Source organism: Fomitiporia mediterranea, assembly GCF_000271605.1.
Source record: "Fomitiporia mediterranea MF3/22 unplaced genomic scaffold FOMMEscaffold_7, whole genome shotgun sequence".
Classification (NCBI taxonomy): domain Eukaryota; kingdom Fungi; phylum Basidiomycota; class Agaricomycetes; order Hymenochaetales; family Hymenochaetaceae; genus Fomitiporia; species Fomitiporia mediterranea.
Window position 1 is genome coordinate 827,713 of NW_006760392.1, and position 10,255 is coordinate 837,967.

Consider the following 10,255-nt stretch of genomic DNA (forward strand, 5'->3'; position numbering starts at 1 on the left):
CTATACTCTATTCTGTTACTATTCCTAAGGATTGGGACTAGTAAAGTAAGTATATCTTACAGCTTACACAGTATAACTAGTCAGGAGGACTCATAAGGAGTCATTAGAAGTATGAGAGGAAGTATAGAAGACATAACAATACAGTAAAGGAGTCATTAGAAGATTAATCTAGAATATAAGAAGACACAAACTAGTGTTAGCAGATTAATAGAAGACACAAACTAGTATAGTATACAGTCTAAAGGATTAGCCAGCTCTACTTCATAGGAACAACAGTGAAGGGAGTTACTAAAGTCACTAGAGTAACATTACTCTAGCAAAAGGTATATAAGGAGGCCAGTTTGGCCCTCAAAAGATAGTTTTATCAACTTAAGTTACCTAGTACTTGGAAGTACTCTACTACTAACCTACTAGGCTACACTTGCAGCTTGACTAAAGCAGGACTCCTCTACCCTCTCACCCTACAAGTCTACAAGTCTTACCCTCTATACTCTATTCTGTTACTATTCTTAAGGATTAGAACTAGTAAAGTGAGTATATCTTACACTAACTATGTACTCTAGGATTTTGTAAAGGCTTAACAGTGAATGTAGTACTGAAGGGCTATAACTTGGATTTTTTAACAGCCACTTTTGATTCAATAGACACTGTAGGATTAGAAGTAAATAAAGTAAGAAAAGTAGAAAAAGTAGAAAAAGTAAATTAACAAAATTATTTATTAAAAAGAAAAAAGTTAAAAACAAAAGTAAATAGTTCTCTTATTTCTTCTGATTCTTTTGATTCTTCTCTTTATACTTTATCCAAGTCTAAATCTACACAATCTGACCTACTACTTCTACATTCTAAGAACTCAGAATGTTTAGAATGTAGAGACAATGTCTTACTCAGGTTGCAGAACAGGCAATTGACTAGTATTAAAGGAGGTACAAGAAGAGATACAGTCTCAGGAATGTCTTAGAGCTATTTATAAGATAAGTCATGTGATGAGGCTAACAGATTGTGTGTAACCTCTACAAGGTTACACTCTTCCCCACCAGGAAGAAGAGAGAAAGAGGGGAAAGGGAAGAGTGGTGCAAGAGTGTGTGAATAAATATAGGGGGCAAGGAATAGGTAAGGCAGGGAACAGATTGAAGAAGGAGGGATATATTAGAATGGAAATTGAGAATGTCTGTAAGAGAAAAGATGTGTTGAATACAAAGATGAAGATAAGAGAGGAGAAGGCATTAGTTGAACATGCTCTACAAGTGTTTTGTAGAATGGAAATTGAGGATTGAGGAGGGCTATGTATGAGAGTCAGTACATAACTGTTGTTCCTATTAGTCTAATACTGTACAGTTGTCTAGTTCCTACTTGAGCAACCAAAGATTGTCTTCTGGACCATACCCTTTCCAGCAAACAAGGTATTAGAGGCTGTGTCCTTGTCTTTATTGATCAATTATAGCTTCTACTTCCTACTCTTTGAGTCCTTCCTCTGTGAGGACAGGAGGAGGTTGTGCAAGTTCATGTGTAGAGTATAATACAGGATCATTTGTATGGTATTGTTTGAGCTGAGATGCATGGAAGGTAGAAAATTTGGTGTGAGAGTTTGGCAATTCAAGCTGGTAAGTAGAGTGTTCTGGGAAAGCCTTGAGGACACAGTACTTGCTGTCCCATTTTAGCATGAATTTGGCTACACAATTGTCACCACCCTGAGTGTAATCTTAACACTGATGGAAGGTAGATAGTATAACAAAATCACTAGGAGTATAGGAGTCTTCTGGACTCCTCTTCCAGTTTGTAGTATGAGCTTGAGAAGTTTTAGCCAGGATGAGAGAGTCCTACACTTCTGTAACATTAAGATCAAGCTGCTAAATGAGAGAACAAGCTTGCTTGTCCTCTAGAAGGGTAGGCTCATTGTCTGGTAAGGGTACAAAAGGTAGGATCAGACAGGAGCATCAGTCAAGGTGAAGTTGAAAAGGGGAAAATCCTGTTGACACATTTTTAGTGTTCATAAGCTTGAACCAAACACAAGGTAGTGTACAGCACCAGCCCTTTTGTTGTCAGTTGATGTAGAATTGAAGTGTCTGGATGACTGACTTGTTTGTATGTTCTGAGATTCCATCTGTTTGAGAGTGATAAGCTGTAGACATCTTCAGTTTAACCCCTGAAATTTTATGAAGAGCCTTCCAGAACTTGGAGGTAAAGAGGTGATCCTGATCTGAGATAATGTTGAGGGGAAGGCTGTTTTCACAATACCATCTGTCAAAGAAAACACAGGCAAACTCTTCAGGAGTTTGGCCCATACAGATAAGGAGTAGGCAAATGTCACTACTAAGTTGGTTAGTAATAGTTGCAATTCTGTTAAACCTGTGGTCTGGAGGCAGAGGACCTATAAAGTCAATAGCAATTGTATCACCACACTAGTCAGCCACAGCAAGAGGGTGTAAAGGACTGGCAGGTTTTTGAGTGGACAATTTATACCTCTAACATGAGTCACATTACTTAATGTATGAATTTTTGAGGTCAGAACACATGTTTGGCTAGTAGAATGATGATTTCAGTGTTGCATAAGTCTTGTCAATCCTAAAGTAGCCCATAGAGTCATGAGCAAGTTTGTAGAAATGTTTGCAGAGTTGATTGACACACAGAATGACAAGCCTGTCACCCAAGAACAGCAGACTGTTCTTAACTCAAACACTAAGGGATTTGAGAGGCTGAGAGAGGAGCTTAGTACAGAATGAGTCATCTTTGTAGGACAATTGGATTTGAAGAAGTAATTGTTCATCTGCAGAGATTGTAAGGCAGGAGGATACTACTGTAGGGGGGGAGAATTCCTCATCTGGAAGTCTGGACAGAGTGTCAGCAGCTTTGTTTTGTTTGCTAGGCATGTATTGAACATCAAAAACATATTGAGCCAGGAATTCTTGCTAACATGCTTGTTGGCACAAGAGATCTCTCTAGGAAAGGAAACTTGTGAGTGTCTTGTGATCCATGAATACAGTGAATGTAGTTCCCAGGAGGTCAGAGCAGAACTTTTTAAGAGCTTTTACAATAGTAAGCAATTCCTTCTCATAGACTAGGTAGTTACACTCTACAGGCTTCAAGGGAGTAGAGTTATAAGTAACAGGACAAGCCAAGTCCAGTAAAGGCCTAAAGGAGAGAACTGTGCCTGCACAGAGATCCAAGGCATCTGTGTAGAGATAGATCTTATTGTCACCAGGATCCAGGTGGTTAATGACTGTTAAGTATTGTGTAGATGTAGCAAGAGCCTTGATAGTGTCAAATGCATGTTGAAACTTTGAAGACTAGTATGGGAAATCCTTATTACATTCCTTTAATGTTAAAGGGTTCAAGACAGTAGTATGTTCTGCAAGTCTAGGTAGAAAGGGAGCAAGAAACTGGACAAGACTAAGAAACCTCCATGTGTCTGAAGAAGATTGTAGCACCAGCCATTGTATAATCTTCTCAGTTTTGGTAGGGTCTGCATGTATGCCTTACTGATCTATTTGATAACCTAAGAAATCAATTGATGAACAGAACAAGGAGGTTTTCTTCAGAGAACAGAAGAGGTGTGCTTTCTGAAGGGAGTCTAGAACAACAGAGATATTCTTAGCATGGGCTTCAAGATTGGCAGACCAGATAATGATGTCATCCAGATAGACATAGTAGATCTTGCTAATGAGACAATACAAGACTTCTGTCACACAACACTAGTGGGTGGCAGGAGCATTTCTGCAGCCTATAAGTATGACAGTCCATTCATAGAGTCCAAGCAGTGTATTGATTACAGTCAAGTAAATGTCATCAGGATGAATACAGGTCTGAAAGAAGGCATTTGTCATGTCAATTTTTCCCCAAATAAGACCTTTTACACAGTCAGCCAGGATATTGTCTATCTGAGGTAGTGGATAGTTATCAGGTATTGTATTACTGTTAAGCTCCCAATAATCACAAACCATATGTGGAAGAGCTGAAGAGTCTGATTTAGTAATAAGGAAAGTAGGAGAGGAGATAGGACTGGAAGAGGGTCTTAATCTGTCAGTCAGAAGATGGCTCTGTAGAAGGACCTCTCATGTGTTGCAATATTTTCTAGGGCAGGAGTACTAGTAAGGCTTTATCTGAAGGTTTGGATCTTTCAATTTGAAGTAGTGGAAAACATCAAAAGGGAGTGTGTCCACATGAGGGAGCTCTGAACAGAAAAGCAAAGTGTATTACTTACACAGGCCATCACTTAACTTGGAGAGATGATCCTGTGAGGCAAGCTCTTGGATTTTTGCATGTACTACTAAGATGATGTCTGGAGAGGGAGAGTCAACTTGTAATGCTTGTAAAGTTGGAATCCAGCAGGATACAGGTAGGAGCTAGTAGTTGGGAGTAGAGCAAATAGTCTGTGTGTAATAATGAGAGACTGTGATTCTATTCACAAGTAAGAACAGTAGGCCTAGAATGATTGGTGAACACAGGGAGGGGGCAACTACTGTCCTAATAGTGTAGGATTTCCAGGTGTAATCAACAGAAGTAGGGGAGAGTTTAATGTATTCATGTAGGGTTTGTGAAGAATTGGAAGGAGAATTCAATAGAGTAAGGGAGATATGAATAGGGCTAGAGAGACAGAAACAGAGCAATCTGAGGTTGTGTGCAACAAGGGTTTCAGTGTTGTAGGACTGTCTAGCAGACACTCTTAATGGATTTGGGGGGGGTTAATAGGTATGTACTTGTCTGAGTCATTAACATGGACAGCTGAGAGCATTTCAACCCTGAGAGCCACTACTACTACATCTTCTTCTTGATAGGACAATGACAAACCTGTAGTAGTGAGTGGCTCAAGCTGTAATGAAACACAAGCATAGTTGGGAAGTTGATTGAGCCAGATATTAGTTGTAATTGATACAACTGGCACAGACTTGACACAGTTTAAAGATGGCAGAGGGGGCATATACTTTGGACATAAGTAGATGCCTTCTACTTTAGTAATAGATGTACAATTTATTCTTGAATACAGGATCTGACAGTCCTTTACAAGGTGATTGACATACATGAAACAGTATTTGAAGCATCTATTGTGACAATTGAGTGTGAATTTCTCTACAGTTGAGAGTTTCTCAATTTTTAGACTTACTGTGTTCTCTTAGGCCTGAGAAATTGTATTAGAAGTCCTTAAGGGACCAGAGAAAGAGGGAGCTGACTGTGTAGCACAACTACCTTTGTAGCTACAGATTGTATCTGTAATAAGCTTACAGTAGTTGTGTACACAGTTGTCAGCCTTACAAACAGTAGTAAGCCAGTCCTGGAAGTCAGTAATGCTTTGAATTCTAGGTTCAGAGTACACTTGTTTGAGGTCAATATCCAGACAGGCACTCATGAGAAAGCAGATTTCCTAGTAAGAGAGGATGGCAGGACTTCTGCTGAGGAGATGGTTTTAGCCAAGAATCTTGAAATAGAACTTGTTAGTATGTTTTCTGTCCTGTTTAAGATTTTCGATTTCATTATACAGCTTAAGGTCCCAATTATGCTCAAGAACAATTCCCTTAAGGTTGGCAATGAACTCTTCAAACTCTATAGCCTTAATCCAGCCAGGTTGGGCTGTATACCAACTACAGACTTTAATAGGCTCAAGACTATGTATAATGAGGCAGACTTGTTCATTGTCAGGAATATTCTTGTGTGTGAAGAAGGCAGCACATTTGCAGGCATATTCACTAAGGAGCTTTAGGGTCATTTGACTGTCCATTACAGTAGGGGCAGAGTTGGGCTTATAACTACTAATTTGGGCTAGAGGACAGGGCATGTTAGAGTAGACAGGTGGCTAGTAGCTAGTAGTAGGTTGAGTGCAGGAGGCAGGTAGCAAGTGGCAGGTCTAGGCAGTAGGTGGCAGGTACAAGTGACGAGTGGCAGGTGGCAGGTGGACAGTCAGAGAAGCTAGTAAGTCTTTATAACAGTTGGTAGGCTAGACAATTGTAATGTTCAAAAAAAAGTGGAGACAATGTCTCACTCAGGTTGCAGAACAGGCAATTGACTAGTATTGAAGGAGGTACAAGAAGAGATACAGTCTCAGGAATGTCTTAGAGCTATTTATAAGATAAGTCATGTGATAAGACTAACAGATTGTGTGTAACCTCTACAAGGTTACAGAATGTTACCTAGCCCTATTTACTACTTAGTAGTTTGTCTATAGTATTAAGTAGAGATAGTCTTAGCTGAGTTTACAGTTAAGGACATAAGTCTGTCCTTGTTGAAAGAGAGAGGTTAATGAGAAAATGTTAGTACATATACTTACCCTCTCAGACAATAAGACTATACAAGCTGTATGTTCCCTTCAGAACAAGTAGTAATTTATTAGAGAATGTTCTAGATACTAACTCTAAGTCTCTGTCCTTTTAGTTCTCTTCTTAGGATCCTCTCAGATCCAAACAATAACTCTAGTAGATAGTAGATACACTAGTTTGTACATTAATAAGACTTTTGTGTAGGAACACTACCTCTCTACTTAATGTGTTCTACTTCTAATCCTAATATACAATGTGGACAGAACCCTGAACCAGAATAGTCAGATTACTAAGTTTGTCCAACTACAGATAACTATTCAGGATTATGAGGAAAGTATTAAGTTTAGAGTTACTAACTTTAGAAAGACAGATGTCTTTATTAGATTTGAATGGCTCAAAGCTCACAACCCTACTATTGACTAGTTAGAGTAGACACTTGTGTTTGATTAGTGTCTCAAGTCTTACAGTTATCTTATACTACTGTCCTAAGTAGATACAGACACTTCTAATGTTACTAACAGTTCTAATAAAGGTGACTAGTTATTCTTCTTTGACTAGGATAAATATGTAGACACATATTCTAGTCAAGGCAGAACAGAGTCAATCTGAAGGATGTCTAAGATAGAACTAGTCTAGAACCCTCTTAGAATGACTCTACTCTAGAATGTATGTAGACTCAGCCTACTAGATTTTGTCTGAGAGTTTCCTAAAGTCTTTAGTAAAGAGGAATTCAACCAGCTTTCTAAACATTACTCTTAAGACTATACAATTGAATTGATTAAGGGTTTCTAACCTAAGGATTGTAAGGTCTACCTACTTAACAAAGATGAGTAGGAGGCACTTAATGAGTTCCTTCAGGAAAATCTTTGGAACAGTCAGATTCAACCCTTAAAATCCTCTATAGTCTCCCCTTTCTTCTTTGTCAAAAAGAAAGATAGGAAGCTCTACCTAGTTTAGAATTATTATTACCTTAATAAAGGTACTGTCAAAAACAAGTACCTACTCTCCCTGATTCAGGAGCTCATTAATAAGACACATACATTTAGGGTTTTTACTAAGTTGGACATTTAATAGGGATACAATAACATTCAGATCTAAGACAGAGATGAGTGGAAGACTGTATTCTGAACTAATTGTAAACTGTACAAACTGACTATAATGTTCTTTAAACTAACTAACTTGTTTGTAACATTCTAGTCATTCATGAATCACATTCTTATAGATCTGATTAACTTGAAGCATGTTAGTGTGTATCTAGACAACATTCTGATCTTCACTCAGACAGTTGAGTACTATTACTGACTAATCTGAGCAGTTCTACAGTAACTCTAAGATAATAAACTGTTTCTCTAAGAAGTAAAGTGTTCTTTTACACAGGAGTCAGTAGATTATCTGAGCTTTGTAATCAGTAGAGGAGAGGTCTGTATAGATCTAGCAAAGGTAACTGTAGTTTGGAACTAGCTACAACCTTAGAACCTAAAACAAGTCTAAGTATTCCTTAGGTTTGTAAACTACTACTAATACTTTATTTAAAGCTTTAGTACTATTGTCTAGCCCCTTTACAATCTCACCAGCAAAGATGTTCCTTAGTAATAGAGTGATCAGCAGTAGTCTGTGTTCAAGTCCCTCAAGTAGGCTATTACTAGTAAGTCTGTATTAGTAGTTCTGACAGTTACAGACAAGTTCTAAGTTAAAGCTAACTCTTCCAACTTTACAAATAGAGTAGTACTGTTCTAGTTTATTGACAGAAAGTAGTGTCTAATAGTGTTCTAATTAGAATCCCTCTCTGTAATAGAACAGAACTACTCTATCTATAACAAGGAACTCCTTACAATTGTCTGTTTCTTAGAGGAGTAGTATTAATATCTCCTTAGTATTATACAAAAGTTTGAGATTTAGAGTGATTACCTTAATCTCTAGTACTTCTAAGTGCTTTAGAAGCTTAACTACTACTAGGCCTGCTGGATATTAGAACTGTAGGACTATAACTTTGTACTAACCTACAAACCTAGAACACAAATAATAAAAGCTGATTTACTCTCAAGACAAGTAGGTTATAAAAGGGGGGAGAATGATAACAAAAATCTTGTTCTCCTAGACAATTCCTGTTTTGTGTCTAAGACAATCTAAGAGATCCAACTCAAATCCAAGAATGTTGACTTTGTCACCTATATACAGTAAGCTCTAAGACACACACAGGACTAGGTTATAGTAAAGTAGTTAGAGAAGTAGACTAAGGACTAGAAGGAGGATAAGGATAGATAGGTTTACTAGAAAGGCTGACTGTACATTCTGAAGGATTAGAAGCTGTAGAAGGACATTGTCTAAACTTATTATAACAATCTAACTGTAGAACATTTAGACTGACACAAAATGTAGGAACTCATTACTCAGAACTACTAGTGGCCAGGAATGTAGAGGGAAATCCTAAAGTACATAACTAGTTATAATATGTACTAATAGACTAAGACTCACCAGACAAGGGTTTAGACTCTTCTACATTTATATTAGATTCTAAATTACTCTTAGGAAGAAGTCTTAGTAGACCTGATTAGTAAGCTACCTGAGTCTTAGGGTTACAACACTATCTGTATAATTGTTAACTGATTCTCTAAGTAAGTCTACACAGTTCTGACCTAAACAGAACTCACTTCTAAAAGTATAGTGTGTATCTATTAGAATCATGTCTTCTAGTTGTACAGACTCTCTCAGAAGCTCATTCACAATTGTAGACTGTAATTCAAGTTGAAATTCATACAAGACTTGTACATACTTCTCAGAATTCAAGAGAATCCTTCTACTACATATTACTTATAGACTGATAATTAAACTAAGTAAGTTAATCAGGAGATTGAGCTTTATCTCTAAATGTTCATCAATTATTAGTAGTTGGATTAGTCTGAATAGTTAGCTCTAGCAGAATTTGTGTACAATAACTAGTAACACTCTATAATAGGACAGTCTCTGTTCTTCCTCAATTATGAGAGACATCTGTATTAGGGGACAGTTCTAAACTAGAACAGTAGTTCTGAATCTGTAACAGACTTTGTAGAACAGATATACAAGACTATGGAGGATGTATAAACTCTTTTAGAGAAGGTAGTACAGGTTATAAAGTAGAACTATAATTAGAAGAGGTCTGTAGCTAAGGATTACTAGTCTGGTGACAAAGTTATACTAGAAGCTACTAATCTGACCACAGATTGTCTAATAAAGAAGTTGGACAACAAGTGCTTCAGACCCTTCATTATTAAAAAGAAGGTTAGTACCTCTGTCTACAAACTCCAACTTCTAACAACATAGAAGTACATACACTCAGTGTTCAACAAGGTTCTGTTGTCTTAGTACTATGATCCAAGTTTTCCTTCACAACAAAGACCCCTACCACCTCTACTAGAACTCATTAGTTCTGAACCAGAATACAAAGTAGAGTACATAGTAGATACTAAGCTAGTGTGTAGAAAACTCAAGTTCCTTGTTTACTAGAAAGGGTACCTAGTTAAAGAGCACACTTAGGAACCTGCTAAGAACCTTACTTATACTCTTAAAGTAATCTAAGACTTCTATTAGCTTTATCCTAGTACTCTGTACAAACTCAGCCTTATAGATTTCCAAGCCCTACTGTTCTAACCTATACCTAAGCTACTAACCAAGTCTAATGTTTACTAATCAGGATGATTGGTTTTAGAGGGAGGGTAATGTTACAGTTCTCTACTCTTACACTCTTAGTTCTGAGAGCTCTACACCCTTCTGTACCAGAACTTAGGACTTCTGTCTCTTAAGAGTACTGTTTATAAACTATATGTAAACTGACTCTCACTACTACCCCTCCTTACTTTATCATTCTGTTCCTTTAACCACTCCTTTATTCTTTGTTCATTCTATAGTCTCTTACCTTTTGTCCATCCCTTCATTCTTTGTACCTTTATCTTTAATCTTCCTTCCTTTCATTTCTTTATGGCTCATTATTCTTAGTAGCTTACTATCCTCTGAGTACATCACGAAAAAGT